Genomic DNA, 16677 nt, shown 5'->3' with positions numbered 1-16677 from the left:
GTTGGCCTGGTGCCCAAAGCGAGGCCTGTGACCTTCTTGACTCTCCCTTTCGAAATTTTCTCCACTGTCCTGCTCCACCTGTGGCCTCGAGGCTGTTTCTGACCAATATATTTCCTGACACAGAAATATATGCACACAGAATACATAACGACCCGGCGTACGCACATACCATATGCACACACTCAGTCAGGGGTAGAAAAATTGCTTGATTCTCATCCTGTTTATGTGCCTCATATTGTTTTTGTGTCCTTTAGAGAATATTTGAACAAGCAGAACATCTGACAAAATGTCCCATCTCTGCACTCTCTATTCCCACCGCTTTCCCTCCGGAGGCTGTGATCACATTGTGACACAGATCTTCTGTCTCGAAATCAAATATCACTGACTCACATTTGAAATGTGCAGGCTTTGTTCTGGTGAAGGTTATGGGCATGTGCATGTATGTATTTCCTTTAAAAAAAAATGGGTACTGTATTTTCATGCTGCTGCTTCTCGCTTTGAAATCAGGGTGGTGAGGAGCCAATTGGGAGCCAATTGGGAAGCAAACACATGACTTCTAGTTTCCTCCTTTTTTCTCCTGTTTTTTTCATCCCCGGCATGGATTGTCCGCATGCTGCTCCCTGTCCATTCACATTGGCTCTTGCGATGGTGAATGTGTGTTCATCTCTGCGCTTGTGTGAAGCTGCTGCTCGTCACACGTCTCTCAGCAGGGTATTAGCCCTCTATAAAGGCAAGGTCAAAGCAACACTGAACGCACCGACTCAAACAGTGAGAGCTACTGGCGAACCTTCCAGGCAGAGGTTGCTCTTTCCATTTTCCGGTGGAGGAAACCTTCAAAGAGAATTGAATCATAGAACCTATTCTGGAGGCATGCTCAATATGGTTTGGGTAAAAATTGGGGGGGATGGAGGATGAGCAGTTTTAAGAACGGACTAAGCAATGACGGAAGGATGGTTTTCGTCCGTCCCTTTAATCGCCCCTAACCGGGTTCGTGGTGTGGGGAGGCAAAATAACGCGGTAAAGTGTAGCCAAGCACTCTATTTTCTAAACAGGCTATTTAACAGCATCATCTCAACAGTGTTTTTAGAGCAACACTGCTTCCTAGTGTGCAGTCAGAGAACATGACAAAGAACTGTACCTACGATGAATACGTCAATGTTTCCGTGCGAGAGTCCTGTACATTTTTTCAAAGTCGGACTCTGTAATGTGGCAAGACATGTCGTGTGTTTTGTATTTTATGGATGATGTGTTTCTCTCGTGAAGTGACATAAGCTTTGTGGTGAGGGCCTCTATGAAGAGGACAACACTCTAAAATTCCTAATACTTGGGCGATCATTCGAATATTTTTTGTGTCGATTTGCTATAATGTACTGAGTGTCCGCATGCAATTAGCGTGAATTTCATGTGGCTAATTTCATGTTTAAAAGTCGCTCGGATTACTTTCAGCCCCATAACACAAATGACGAGTTTCAGCACATTAAAAAGATTAAAAGAATAAATACACAATCAAAAAATAATAATACACAATTAAAAAAAACACACATTTCAGTAGTTGAATGTCTGTATTATCAGAGTTACCGAAATGTAAGTTCCTTTTGAGATCGTTACAACAACCACATTTTGATTATGTCTTTATTTATTCAGTGTGCGTGAGTGATGTGAAAGATCTGCGTGTTGGCTAATGAGTTAGCCAGCAGACGGTAGCCTGGCCATCATGTGACATTGGTGTCTCCTGGAAAACAAAACACATGACCACTGCGACCAGGTCGCAGTAGCTGGGATTGCCAATAGGAAAGTGTCATTTGGGGAGTTGAGCCATGTTGAGCAGAGCGTACATGAGATCTCAGTCAAGTAAGGAAAGTCGAACAGAGCAATGATGACTGTTGTAGCCTTCTGGGTCTTGTTTTGAAGAAATCACTTTGTCAGTAGAATGCAAGCACACACAGAAAACATGTCCGGAAGTGGTGCGAGGTGAACCACAGTTCAAGAGGAAACGAAGGAAATTGCTTTGGACCTTCTCAACACAAGTCACGAGGTGCACTTCAGTGATTGACCACCGCCGGTACAACAGAACTAAAAATCTGCACCAATTTACCTTAACTAGGCATTTCCTTTTATGAACCATTGTATTCAAATGGAGTAAAATAATCAGTGACGTTGAGATGAAATGTAGACTTCAGACACTGTACACTCAGACGCCCGACCCCCTGCCTCCCTCCACATGATATTACACAAACAGATGGCATGTGTGATGCCTGCACAGATAAACAAATTTGCCGACCTAAGCAGATGTGCTGCAGAAAATAAAGCACACACAAATTGAAAAGTCAATTGGAACTTTTGACAAAGAAAGCCTTTAAACGGTGGCCCCTTACACACTGAAGGTAGCGAGCAAACAGTTGTGCATGAAAGTGCAATCAATGCAGTAGGCAAAAGCTTGTCCCCCATGAGTGTACATTGTCAAGAAAAGTGAGGGACCTCACTTGGATCGAGACCTCAAGAAACACAAAACAGCAGGTTGGGAGACAGAGGGAGCGCCCAAGACGAAGAGTAAAGGAAAAAGAGGGGGGGGGGAGCAGATGGGTCAGCCATCTGCTAGATGGAGGAAAAGAGAGCGACTTGAAAGGAGGAGGGAGAGCGAAGGAGAGTCGCGTGCCTGCGTGTGTGTGTGTGTGTGTGAGTGTGTGAACAGTGGGAGTCGGGAATTTAGGCAAGTGTGAATCTTGCGCATGAGTTTTATGTCTACACCAGGGATTCATCGGCAGAGCCGGATGCCAATGGTCAGTCCAGCGTACAACACAGGTTTTATGTGAACATTCGAGAGGACATATGAAGAAATGACTTTTGACTTGCTTGTATACACAAACTTGGTTCTCTGGAGTGCTTGCTAGTGACCAAGGGCAAAGCGGGGACGGCTCCAGAATTCTTTTCCCTCTGGGGGGGGGGGGGGTGAAGAGGTGTGTAGCATTCCCTCCTGAGCAAGGATGAAACTTTACTGATGTTTATTTGTGAGCAACATACAGTATATCCGTGACTGCGGCCTAATCACCGGCAGAGCTGAAACACATTTCACGACGCACACAGACAATTACCAAACATAGCTAACGTTCTCCACGAAAATATAGCCAAACACAAATGCTCATAGACATCAAAAGATGACAGAGAACACGGCTTTTGCCTCTTCGAAGGGGCCCTCCGGTGTAAAAATGAACGTTGAGCGTGACTTCATAACACACTCTGGCGGTACTTTAAATGTCAAGTTAGCTTTTGGTGAAATGCGCTAAACAGGAAATGACAATTCAACTGCGTATATCAAAATACAATCAAATCACTGTTGATGTGACCGACCCCCCCCGGGCCTCCTCCCAAAAAAATGATTCTGGTTATTTACAGGGGGCTTGACAGATACATAACGGGGCAGAGAAACATATTTTGGACTATCAAATGAAATGTTGGGAGAAGGGGTGGCTTAACTGTGGCTACACAAATTTCTGACAGGGCCAGAGCTGCAGTTCTCTGATTCAATATGCACCCTGTGATTGATGGGCGACCAGTCCAGAGTGTACTTTGGCTCTCACGATGGATGGATGGATGGACATTGGTGAATGCCACATTCTCCTTAAAATTGCAAAAATGGGGTTGACTAAGTTGGGAGTTAAAAACAAATGAAGCACAATGTTTTTTGTTTGTTTGTTGATTTTTTTGGGCTCATGAGCCGTTTTGTTTTGTGATCACTGTTTTGAAGCAGACTGCGAGAACACCGAGCCTGTAAACACAGAACTGTGCATCTCAATCTCTTGTTATTATGAGGAGGTCATTATGATGCCATTGCGACTGTGAGCTCTTCGTCAAAATAAAATGAAAAGTGCAGCTAAAAGCATATTTTGAAAAACGTTACGTAAAACACTTAGATTGGTGGTTTCGATGTGCACGGTGGGCATCACATTAGAAAAAAAAATCAAGCTCACCATTCAATGCATAAAGACTTATGCATAGGACAGTGACAGGATTGCTTTCTGATGCTGTTTTGATCCAGAAATACAATGCAATATCAATTTTTGTCCCAAATACATTTTTTTTCAGTGTGAGGAGTGAAATAAATTCATGCTATCACACAAAACGATCACTGGACTTTACACAATAAAAATATCCATAAGAGGTCCATATTGCTTGTCAGTGCCACAAACATCAGTGTAATAATGCAGCATTAATGTCATTTTTTCTATTGCTGCAAATTGTCAAGTACTTTGCAGATGAAACTAATGAGATGACTCGAGATATGGTCGTTACCTCCCTCCGCATAACACAACGCACAAACAGATTGTGTCACTCCTCTAAATACATAGAATTCATTTTTTACCGTTGCATGCTGTTCATTCCCCCTAATAATGTTGACTTGGGTGCATGCGCCAAAACACGAACGCAATTCGGAAACGTGGCGGTTGTGGCCACCACATGCGGTTGCACGTCATGTTTAAAGATGGAGGCCCGCTGATGAAGAAAAAAGACATGAAAGTCAACGATAAAGGCAAGCGATCAAGAAAAATGACGAGTTGGGAGAGAACGTGGAGGAAGATTGTTTCATGAGAAAGAAAAGGAGGGGTGGGGTGTGTGTGGGGGTTTGGGGGGGGAGGATATCCGTGGGACAGAAACAGAAAGCGCTGCGGATTTTGTAAGAAGGAATACCCCAAAAATGTCTCGTAAGCCTTCAAATTATCAAAGAAATCACCTCAATGTCAGAAAATGGCGAGCAATTTATGGAGAATGGCAGCAGATCTGGCTCCACCTGGAATTTATGTTCTGCCAGCTGGAACAATAAGGTGCCCTGATGAATGCCAAAGCGAACACGATGGAAAAATGACGTACTATTTCACATTCCGCCATCATTGGGTCCGTTTGGTGTTTTTGTATTCCTGTCACAGAGTCCCCCACTCATCACACCCCATCACTGTTAGTCTGATTGCAGGTACGGAGTGATTCATCACTGCTGGCTTCCCAGCCAGTGGCAACTCCATTCCCTATGTGAGCCGGGTGGCTGTGTGGCTTGTTGCGGGGGGGGGGGGGGGGGGGGGGGTGTAGAGGGGGGAGATTAACCCGCATGTAATTTGTGCAAACTTGATTTTCCCCCTTCTCGGATGACTGAAGATTATGAACATTACCCTGATGATCACTCACTTTGCCCCTCCCGTGTTTGTAGCCCTGCAGGCTCGTTCCACGTGAACGTACACATGAACACCTGCTTTTGTCTCCCACATGAGTCTGGTGAGATTAATGCCAACACACCAAGTCTTGATTGTCTTCATATTCCAGTGTGGTGACTCATCTTCCTGGCACACGCAGATGCGCAACCTTTGCTTTGAGGAATGCAGACAGGAAAGGGGGAATGCAGAAAAAGTATTTTTTAATTTTTATTTTAAATCAGCTGGCACGTTGACATTGTGCCTGTACTCTTGGAGATGAAAGGTGACACCTCACGCGCGCTTACACGAATATTCAAATCTGACATTTTAAGATGCTGGATAGGCTTCCAGACGTTTCACACATTAACAATGCATTAAGGGACGTTGTGCTTTGAAATTCTGAGAAACGCATTTATTTATTTATGTCGATGAAAGAGCTGCTTTAAAGTGAATTTACTTTTAAAGTTGATCATGTATTTATTATTATTATGTGGCCTTTACGTCAAATACTCTTAAACAGGACATGAAATGGATTTGGATGGTTATTCAATGAAACATGTTCAAGAGAATACAAATGATAATAACCAAATGATCCCAAATCGAGTCAATTCAAGCGCACTAAAGTACACAAATAAACAAGTATATAAGGAAGATGTCGTTCATAGGTCACATACTCATAAGTGGTGCTTCTTTTATGGAGGCCTCCAACTACACTGAAAAAAACCCCCCAAAACGGTGTGTTGAATTTACTCTGTTTTATTTCGTCAAGTGGTCGCATGAAATAAAATCAAGTGGATCCATTAGATATTATCCATCCACTTCAAAAATGCATCTAAATCCAGACGAGTCTATGGTGTGCCGCCGCTTGACAAAATAAAACTGTATTTTCCGCACAATAAGGCGTAACAAAAAGCTTTCCATTTTCTCAAAAGCCGACAATGCGCCTTTTAATTTGATGCGCCTTATATATGGATCAATATTCTGATTTCTTGGACATAGTATTTTAAATTTTCTGTAAAGCGCTTTGTTACAGCTGCAACGGTTGTGAACGCTCTATATAAATAAGGCTGTATTGTATTGTATTCACTTTAGCATAGCTCCCTCGAGTGGATGCATAACGCATCTGCAGGCACTATTGCAGCTTCTGTTCTATGCACCTTATAATGCGGTGTGCCCTCTATATCAAAACAGTTTTAAAATAGGCCATTCACTGAAGGTGCGCCTGATACGCCGAAGTGCCTTATAGTGCAGAAAATACGGTAAATTCAACACACCATTTCCCCCAGATTATTGTATATTATGCAACCACTTGATGAAATAAAATTGAGTAAATTCAACAAACGTTTTTTTTCACACTTTCAATCAATTGTGAAAAAAAAGGGTGTGTTGAATGTCCTCAATTTTATTTCGTCATGTGGCTGCACAAAATATAAATATCTGGATCCAGTTAAATTTTTTAAGTGGAAGCGCAGCCTACTTAGAAGATGGATCAGGATCCCCCTGATTTTATTTTGCGCAACCTCTTGACAAAATGACATTTTTTAATAAATAAATTCAACAAATTCAACAGACATTCAGGTCTCATGCCTGCAGACTGCAGGTGAATCTCACTGAAGCAAATCTGTCATTTCAGCCAGATAAGATACAAGAATGGGAAGAATTCATTCATTGGACTGTTTTGAAGGTACAGTACGTCTATTCTCTCCTGTCCACTGCTCTCTTCTGTTGGTCTTTTTTCATTATCTGTGAAAAAAATTCATCTCGGTCTGTTTTTCTCCTCTGGCTACATTGAAACGCGTTTCAACAAACAAAGTATTGCAACACTCTGCTCAAAACTAACTATACCAGGGGCCAGATGCAGAAGTTGGTTCCGCACAGAAAGTGGCATTCATTAAAAGAAACTTTGCAATTGGAAATGTTGTGCTACATACCCACCCACACACGCAGACACACACACACACAAACATACACAGGTGGATACATACATTCAGAGGTTTTGCCTGTTCGTGGTTTGACAATTGGGACCAAAAAAAAGCATGGACGTGGGAATATACATATTACATTATGAGATTAATATTGTTAGGAATCGCTATCTGTCAAAATCATGAACAGTACATTCGTTTGTATGACCATTTGGTGGCAGGAGTTTCAGGAGTTGCAGTTGCGAGAGCCACCGGCAGACTGGATGACCAAGAACGTGGCCAGCAGTTGCCGGAAGGTGAAGAGCAAGGCACGTTTGGATGTCGCCCCAGTGAAAAAAGAAGGCGCCGAGCGGAAACAGAACACCTGAGAAGTGTGTTTAAACTGGAGGGATTGGATCATAAATTCATGAATTATAATGCGCAAGGTCATTTTGAAAATGAGCTTTCTTGAATATGTTGCGCAGTATTACGTTTCATTAATCAGCTGTCACCCATGTAATGGAGCGAGCAGAATGGTATTTTCAACAGTGTTGTCAAACCTCTCGCTTTATTATATAACAAACTATGCGTCTGCTGATAAGCACCAGGTGATGAATTGATTCATTAGGAAGCTTTGGAGCAGAAAGGGTGAGCTTTATTGAGAATTTGCAAGACTTGTGCATCCCTGTGTTTCCTAGCTGCGCATTTGAAAAAGCCCCATTGGGTTCATTGTACTTTATTTGATTTGGCGTGACGAAGTTGAGCACTGAATTGAAGACCTTCAGAGATACCACCACCTTGTGTCATAGCTGATCTGTTTGGGTCGGTCCGACAGGTGTCTCTGTAGGGCTGCTCCGACTGCGGCACACCTGTTGGTCCTCATGTGATTAGTAGGTTCTCTGTTAAAAGGACACCCTGCCCAACCACTCTGGGTCAGGTCATGGTTTTGGTTCCTGTTTGTGGTTCTGTTTGTCTGTGTTTTTGCTCGTGACTTTGGGTTCTTGTTGTTTTCAGGTCTTTGTTCTGGATTTAATTTTCTCAGTGTTTGATGAATACCTTTTGTCAAGCTCACCCTGCTCCTCCCTCCTGCCTGCTTTTTGGGGTCCACCACCACCACCACCGTTCGTGACACCTTGTGATTTTTGTCAATAATTCATGCCTTATCCGCTGTTAGATGAACGTCAGTCACTCTTTCTGACATTTATTTTCAGCCAAATGCCAATGGTGGAATCTGACAACATGTTCCTGGCCAGTGCCATCAGTGGGCAAGAAGATGCCGCAGCATTTTCACCAGCCGCCATTTCTTGTTTTTCAATTTGCTTTGCTCCTGCTGCGTGGCTCATTAAAATGATGTTTTTGAGACTGTCGAACGCTTCTGCCCGTCGACTCAGCACAACAAATCGGCTCCGCGCTGCCATCTGCTGGAGGAAAGTGGTAGCGTCACCTTTGCTTTGAGACATATCGTGAAAATCGATTCTCAGTCGCTGATGGTGTCGCGGTAGCAGGGAGTTGCTGGAGAGTTATGCTAGCTGACTTGGGGCGGAAGGCAGACTACACCCTGAACCGGTCGTTACCGGTGCACCACTTGACTTTTGTGGGGGGTGAAGATGCACAAAATGAATTCTTGCACTTGAAGTCAGTTCGCTGTTCATTGGTTTTGTGCCATCTTTGAATGGCAATGTTTCTGCAGGTGGTGATGGCTCACATTCTGGGGTCTGCCATGAGACTCCCTCATGTTGTCTATCGAAACTTCTCATTCGATTTTAATCCCATGCTGCGCATGCATCACCATTGGAAGTGATGAGATATTGACGGATGAGATTCTTCTCATGCTTGTTCAAGGAAGCAAAGTATTTGACCTGCTGTACTTCCGACATAAAAGGCTGTTAAAGCTCTCAGGGAGCCCTTTAAGGTGTTGCAAAATGTTCGGCGTGCCGTAGCGGCTTAAACGAGGCTGAATTCGCCAGCGGCGCGGCCGCTTTACCTGTTTCTCTTCTTCTGGTGGTGCAGCTGCTTGTTTGTGTCAACAATATCTTCTGCTTCAAGGTTCCATTTGGCTCTTTACAGGTTGTTTTGCATTTGAGCTCCAGCTGGTAGACGGCTCGCATCTGGTTGCGGAGGCCCCGTTGTGCATATTTTCTTCCTCTCTAGGATGCACGCTACAATTAATATGCTCGGCAAAGCCGCTAACGTTCATCTCATCATGATGCGGATAATTTCTCGGCCAAGTAAGTAATTGTCCCGCTTTCGCATTAACGTCATGCTCGCAGGTATGATTCTTCTTGGCACTGTTGCATCTTTTATTTAGATGAGTCTAAATGTATGCATCCTCTTTGATAGCATATTCCGGTCCGGAGTTAGCAGGTTATTACCCCGAGTATATTATTGTGATCACACCATTAAAAATGTAGAAACATCCTCCCAGTAAAAATGCATGAACCCAAGACACGAGCACATATGCTTGAAATGTAATATTGGCTCATTTATCAAGCCACCCCATGAAAAGAAATGTCAGAGGTGCGCATACTCCAGTGTTGGTCTGATATTTAGTGCGGTTGCCCAGTGCACACATTTGCGGATGTATCGCGGTGTCTCAAGACGAATCCTCATAATTGTCACTCATGAACACCCATAGAATCACTCGCATTCACACGGAAAAAAACATGTACCCGCAGAAAACCCCTGCGAGCACTGTGAGAAGTTGCAAACTCCACACAGAGATGTCCCGACGGCCGTTTGGCAGATGTGGGGAGCACCACTTCGCCGTACTTCTTTCTTTAATTTCCTGCGGGACAATTGTTTCTAAATCTGACTAAAATGGAGGTCATCCTCGAACATATTGCATCGACCTTCGAAGTTTCACTCCGTGTTGATCATATTGGTAGTTTTCAGAAGTGCACCGTCTCATCCCGAAGGCACGAATGCTTCTTTTGCGACACGAGGGTGGGAAATGCGGTTCGTTCACGGTCTCTCACCATTGCGATATCGGTCCAAACAAATGCGCCTTGAGTTCTATTCGGCGTTTAAAATGTGCATTGAAAAAAACAAGAGTGGTCTCTTCATTTATTTTCCCGCAGTGATACACTCTGGTCCGAACGTTGCCAGGTGGAATCAACAGAGCGATTATGTACAAGTGTGACCAGCTGGACTGCTAACACAGCCCTTCCATTTCAGACCCACAGCGATGACTTCCCTTGGAATATTTTCCACGTGCGTCCGTGTGAACAACAACCTCCCGATATAGCGCCGCAGAGCCGCCTTCCCTTCTCCGCGGGGTTCTCATCTTCCTCTTCCTCATCCGATTCAGGCGACTTTCCCAGATCGACGGCTTTTCACATGCTGACACGATTGATTCCCCAAAGTTGACTTTCAGTCAACCCGGGGGACAAAAAAACGATGATCCAGAAATTAGAATATCATTTCAATAATAATAGCTCCATATATGGTCATTTGCATTCAGACAATCGCTCCGGCCTCTCTTCTGGCAAAGAGCCCCCCCCCTGTCATATCTGGAATCTAGCCATGAGCGGACGCCAATAGACCGGTCTGTGCCGAGCTGTCACTCTTTGCGGCGTTATTGTGAGGACGGCGGCACTTTAAACGCTACATGCCACACATAATAGAAAGGAATGGATGGGAAAGGACGTATGTACGAGGACGAGCGACAAAGAGAAGACGACGGCGCTCGAGGGAGCAAACATCACCTCCTGTCTGGCTGCCTGACAGCAAAGGGGCAGACAGGTGGAGGGGAGGAGGACGATGTTTGTGCGCGTGTGTGTGCAGAGGTGTGCCATCTTCCCAACAGAGTGAAGGGCATCTGTCTGTCTCCACTCCATTTTGTACGATAGCGTGCGGCGGCTATGCCATCCTGACTGCTCCGGGTATGTTAGAAGCTGTAGCGGACCGCAGATGCGGACCACCATCATGCAAGCGCACAGCCGTCTGCTTCCGTCATGCTATCTGTCACTCTGCCTGCCTCTCCTCCCGTCTGTCTGCCGAGAAGGCTGAATGTTTCCTGCGGCAGGAAGGACAGTTGAAGCTTACCTGCTTGTCGATAACACGTACCCGATGCCGCTTTTCCCGCCACCTCACACGTATATTTCGATGAGCAGCTTCCAGCATGTGCGGGACATTTGTCGGTCTATCTTTTCCCTGCAGTATAGAAAAATGTACCCATCAAAGCTTTGTAGTAGCAGCGGGAAGTGCCCCCCCCCCCCTGCCCTGCTACATCGCACACAGCAGTGCCCTGCAAAACATGCATGTATGATCGCAGATGTGCGAGAAATGGGCGGCTCGAAAGGACAAGGGAAAATCCTTCTCAAGTGTGTTGTCGTGACTTGTCGATCCTTTGGGGGCGGGGGGGGGGGGGATAAAGAGTATCTTGGCAGTAATTCCTCAACAGGTTGACAGAAATAGGAGCAATTGAGTCTCCTGTGAAACCCTGTCTGGGAAAAGGATTCCAAAGAATAATTATGGCCCTGACTACCATCTTGATGTCAGTGTGGTAACTCGAACACTCATTAACAGGCCACAAAACACTCGGTTGCAGCGGTGGTTTGGCCGCGGCAAGTCATGTTGCCATCATCGTGAGAAATTCAAGTCTGTCTTTTTCCTTTCAATGAAATTGTTCACAAACCTCTTCAGTCGTGGATGATGTTGTTGCGCCAGCCGAAATCCTCTTGTGGTGTATTAGCATGAAAGCTGGTTCAGGAGTTTGTAATTGCAATAATTAGCCATTCAAAATACACAGACATTTCTAAAAGGCAATAAATAAAAAATTCATACCAACATCCATAGTGTAGTAGGAGCTCTGCTTTTTAACCTTTACCATTGACCTGAGTTCTCCACCTCTTACCGATAAATTCTGAAATTCACTGAGTGCTTTCTTTGAGAGCGTATGGTGCGTTCCCAAGTTTAGAGAAGGTCAAATTAAGTTCACTTAGTGCAGTTTAGGTTACTCATGACTAGCGGAGTAATGAGAATGCACTTGTACTTGAACTTTGACCTGAACTCCTTCGGTCACGGTGTTTCCTGCCTACTGACGAGCCAAATTCTAATCCAGGCTCCGCAGTATCGCGTTCCGCTGTTTGTGGGAAGAGTTGCTGTCGCAGATTTTTTCCAAATGACATTTCTCATGGCCGTGAACACCACCGCCCCCCCCAACTACAATTCAATTCATCGCCGTAGTAGAGTGAAGGCCGAAGCCTTGAAAATTTGTTATTTCACCAACATCCATTTCATCGCTGATGGAAAGCCACCGTGAGGGCTCTCTGAAAATAGAGGTTCCTGTAATCTAGTTGAAGACAACCTTTCCAATGCAGTCAGACATGGTTACTCGAGTGTAAAGTCTTAGAACCCATCCATCCATCCATTTTCCGAACCGCTTGATCCTCACTAGGGTCGCGGGGGGTGCTGGAGCCAATCCCAGCCGTCTTCGGGCAGTAGGCGGGGGACACCCTGAATCAGTTGCCAGCCAATCGCAGGGCACACAGAGACGAACAACCATCCACGCCCACACTCACACCTAGGGACAATTTAGAGCGTCCAATCAACCTGCCACGCATGTTTTTGGAACGTGGGAGGAAACCGGAGCACCCGGAGAAAACCCACGCAGGCCCGGGGAGAACATGCAAACTCCACACAGGGAGGCCGGAGCTGGAATCGAACCCGGTACCTCTGCACTGTGAAGCCGACGTGCTAACCACTGGACTACCGGGCCGCCGTCTTAGAACCCCCCCCCCCCCAAAAAAAAGAATGCCATGAAGACACGCAGGCTGAATTTGAGACTGGTTGATTGCGGCACATGTTGTCTCTTGATGCTGTGCCCAAAAGTGATTTTCTGGTTCTGTGTTTGGTATAGCCAGCTTGGTGCTACAGCCTGGCCAAGTATTTTTGCCTGCCAAACATACATGGCAAAACAGACTTTCCGGGCTCCAAAAAAAAAAAGCAAAGTGGCCTTAGCAATGGCCGGGGGGTGGGGGGGGGGAATGATCAAAGCATGCGGAAAGAAACAGCGGACGGACTCATGTTAGATACACAATATGTACTTTGATCATTTTATCTTTCTCTCTTTCTCACGCATACATGCACACACGTGCGCATGCACACGCGCACTCTCTTGCCGGGTGGATGAACGCGTGCTTTCAGGCGCCATTGTCTGGCTGGCCTGTTGTCCTGTGATTCTGTCATGCAGTCCCTCTTCTTTTCTATTCGAACGATCACACTTTTGTCTCCTTCTTTTTCTCCCTCTATTTCAAAGGACGTCGGCTGGAATTAATCGACAAGTGTACTGTAAAGTGGACGCCGGACACCTGAAGCATTGGAAGAAAAAAAACAATTAAAAAAATTATATGAGAGAGAGAGAGAGACAGAGAAAGAGAGAGAGATGGATGGGAGATAGAATTTGGTCTTTGGTAAATGCAGTTGAGTTGATGGATATTTGAAGTGACGATGATAATGATGACGAAGAGGGTCTGAGTCGTGAGTTTAAATCAGCTGATGGCTCAGTGTGCATATTCACGTTAATGATAAACCGGAAAGGCTTCCAATACTACGATGACACACTCGTGCATGTCAACTTGTTCCGTTTAGTCAATCATGATACAAATGCCAAAAAGTTCTATGACGAGATTTGAAACCCAACTTCCAGCTATCAGGGGGAAAAAAAAATCACTTGATAAATGACACAAAAATAAGAGCTCGATGAATCAGGAACTTTGAAATTGCTCGGATACGCAAAGTAAAATCAGCAGCACGGCAATGTTGTCATGATTCTGTTTGTGACCAACAGGTGGCACTGTAGGGCTCACCCTGCAGCTGCACACCTGTTGCTTGTTATCCAATTCCACTCAGTGTCGGGTCATTGTTTGTTTCTTTGTGGCCGTCATGTATGTTTGTCATGGTTAGGTCATGTTATTGGTCATGTTTCTGTTATTGACAGTTTTTTGCCTCAGTCATGGTTTTGGTTTTCTACTTTGGATTATTTTTGTTTTGAGGACTTTTATGTTTGTTTTGGATTTAGTTTTCTGTGTTTTATCCAATACAACTCATCAAGTTCACCCTGCGCCCCCCTCCTGCCTGCTTTTTGGGGTCCACCACCACCACGCAACGTGACAGATGTTCTTCTTGGCATTGAGAACAGGTACACGCTGAAGCAGCCTGGAATGTCGGGCCACAACTCTCACTTCTTGTTGCGCACTGAACAAAGCAAACGAGGCAGCATCTCTTTGTCCACAAGCTATTTGTTTATATGGCCCAGAATGAAGGGAAAAACGATCTATATTTTGTGACACACATGAACATTTGTGGAGCAAAGTTAAAGGAGGTTTTCAGGGGTGAAAATTGCTTCACACCGTTTGTCTCAAAACAAAATATCCCCGAGGTGTTTCATGATTAAGGATTTGTTTTTTTAAAGTATTTATTTTTATAAAGCACCGATTTAAAGGTTTGGCATGCTTAATACTCTGATGGCTGGGCATGTCTTAAATTCACATTTTAGAAGCGTCACTGTTAGACGATTCTTTTTTTTTTTCATGTGAACGCTCGATTATCAGTCGTGCTGGTAGAGAAGAGAGGAAAGGGGAAAAGAGAGCGCGATCAAGATAGAGCGACCGAGCCCGAGTGTGTGTTCGTGTGTGTGTGTGCGCGCGCGCGCGCGTCCCCGTTGGTTGGACTCAGGTTTACGCGACAGAGAGGACCGGAGCACACCGAGTCGAGCGACGCAACTTGAGACTATTCGGCCAAGATCTCCCGTCTAAGGTAAACGAACGACCGGTTCGCCCAAATCATTGCACGTCCTCTTGTCGATGCGAGCGCGTTCAGCAGAGGTCAGACTGACTGAGAGGAGCAAAGCCAGTTTGTCGTCGTTTGCAATTCTGGGGCTCTCTCACCCCTTTCTGTCCATTTCCGATCTTCACCCCGTAAGAAATTCATCATTTTAGCGTAAACCTCCAGCGATTTAATTGCAACGTGCGTGTTTTACATGCTGCGTTCTGCGTATTTGCGGAATCCCGATCGTCCCAACTCGATTTGACTTCCTCTCGAAATGACTTGATTGAACCTCGGCGCGATTGTCGCGTTTGAACGTTTGTCTCGATGCAAACAAATTGGAATTTGGTGTCCACTGGCGCGCTCTTCTTTGGGTTACGTCTCCAATCAATTGGCGACGTACAACCCCGCCACCCCTCGTCGACCCGGACGCAGTTGATGAATCAAGTGTTGATCGATTCTAAACAAATAAACGAACGCGTGGGTTGTCACTTTTATGGTGGCTGGTTTTACGCGCCGGGGAGGACGCGGAACAGACGGTGTGTGCGCCCCCCCTCCCCTCCGAGACTGAGGAACAGCAGCCCACGGACTGACTGTCTTGTCACACGCCGAGCAAGCGACAGCAGCCTCCGGGGCCAGCACATTTTTACCTGCTCCCCGCCACCATATGTGCTATTTCCTTCCGGTTCATCACGTCTCTAATGATCTCGATCGGCGACCAAAGCCCCACCGGATCGCATCCATTTATGACGTGACCCCAGAAGTCTCTGATGGTCACGACTTCGCCTCCTATCCGGAGGACACGAGCCGTTTGCGCTCGTGCAAAAGGCTTATTTGTACGCACGCCAGGACGTCCCTCTTCACGGTGATGTTTGTGGCACCGCGCGACTTCGATTGGGCCTCCGGGAAATACATTTGCTTGGATTTATGACCTCTTTTCTCAGGTTTCATCGATTATTGCAGCCCGTCATTGTACTATGTCTTTGTAAAGAGCAAGAAAAGTGGGTCTGCCACATCTATATATAATATGTTGATGCTACAGGGGGAAGGGGGCACAGAGAGGTTTTGATACACTCCACTCTGAAAGCTGGGTCAATTCTCAAGAGGGAAAGCTGTGCACCCAAAGCCCCTGGTCGATCGCATAACAACTAACGTGGGGAACGAATGCGATCGCATACGCGCCATACGTGCATATGGAGGGTCTTAAGTGGCTGTAATGACGCTGATCAGTGGCAGACATGTTGATGTATGCAGATGGCTCATGTATTATACATCGGCGTGGCATCAGGCTGCAACTGCGTGTCAATGTCACCGCTCTGTTTAAGCGTGCGGATGAATGACTTTTCACTCTGCTTGCGGTTTCTCTGCTCTGCGTTTTGTTTGTAGAACATTGTGTGAAAAGTGATGTTTTATGCTCACAGATGTATTTACTTCTTTATTCCCCCGCCCCAACCCAGTCAATTGTTTTCACTGATTCAGCCCAACAAGTTAAGATCCCGCAGGTACGCCCAGATGGTCAATTCAAAAGGGGAACAGGTGAACATTTGAAACATGATTCATTCTGGACAGAAATATGGGGGTCGATTTGAAAGAAAAGCAAACGGAAGGAAGGAAGAGGAAGAAGCGGGTGCGGCCTTTGAAGACATCCTGCCTAGAAACCGATGAGACGGACACCCAAAGCCTCGTTTTAAGTGCACTGCCGCGATGGCTAAAGATGTCGTGAAAGAAAGCAAAGATTCAGGACACCCTTTGAAACAGTCCGGAGGCACACATGGCGAGAACGAATCCCCTCTCTTGCTTTGAGACGATAGTTACATCGTCGGCGCCGT

General features: G+C 45.5%; 1 protein-coding gene across 2 annotated transcripts in view; it reads left to right on the top strand.

Moving 5' to 3' along the window:
• Nucleotides 1-14677: 14677 nt before the first annotated feature.
• Nucleotides 14678-16677, top strand: part of cdh24b (cadherin 24, type 2b) — a 112546-nt gene continuing 110546 nt past the window's right edge. For both annotated transcript variants that reach the window (XM_086129092.1, XM_086129091.1), the window contains exon 1: nucleotides 14678-14839. The gene's annotated coding sequence lies outside the window, so the exon portion shown is untranslated. The remainder of the gene's footprint in view (nucleotides 14840-16677) is intronic.

The sequence above is a fragment of the Hippocampus guttulatus genome, chromosome 14, assembly GCF_054856545.1.
Source record: "Hippocampus guttulatus isolate MCC_2025c chromosome 14, RoL_Hgut_1.0, whole genome shotgun sequence".
In the NCBI taxonomy this organism is placed as follows: domain Eukaryota; kingdom Metazoa; phylum Chordata; class Actinopteri; order Syngnathiformes; family Syngnathidae; genus Hippocampus; species Hippocampus guttulatus.
This window is presented reverse-complemented; position numbering and strand designations above follow the sequence as displayed.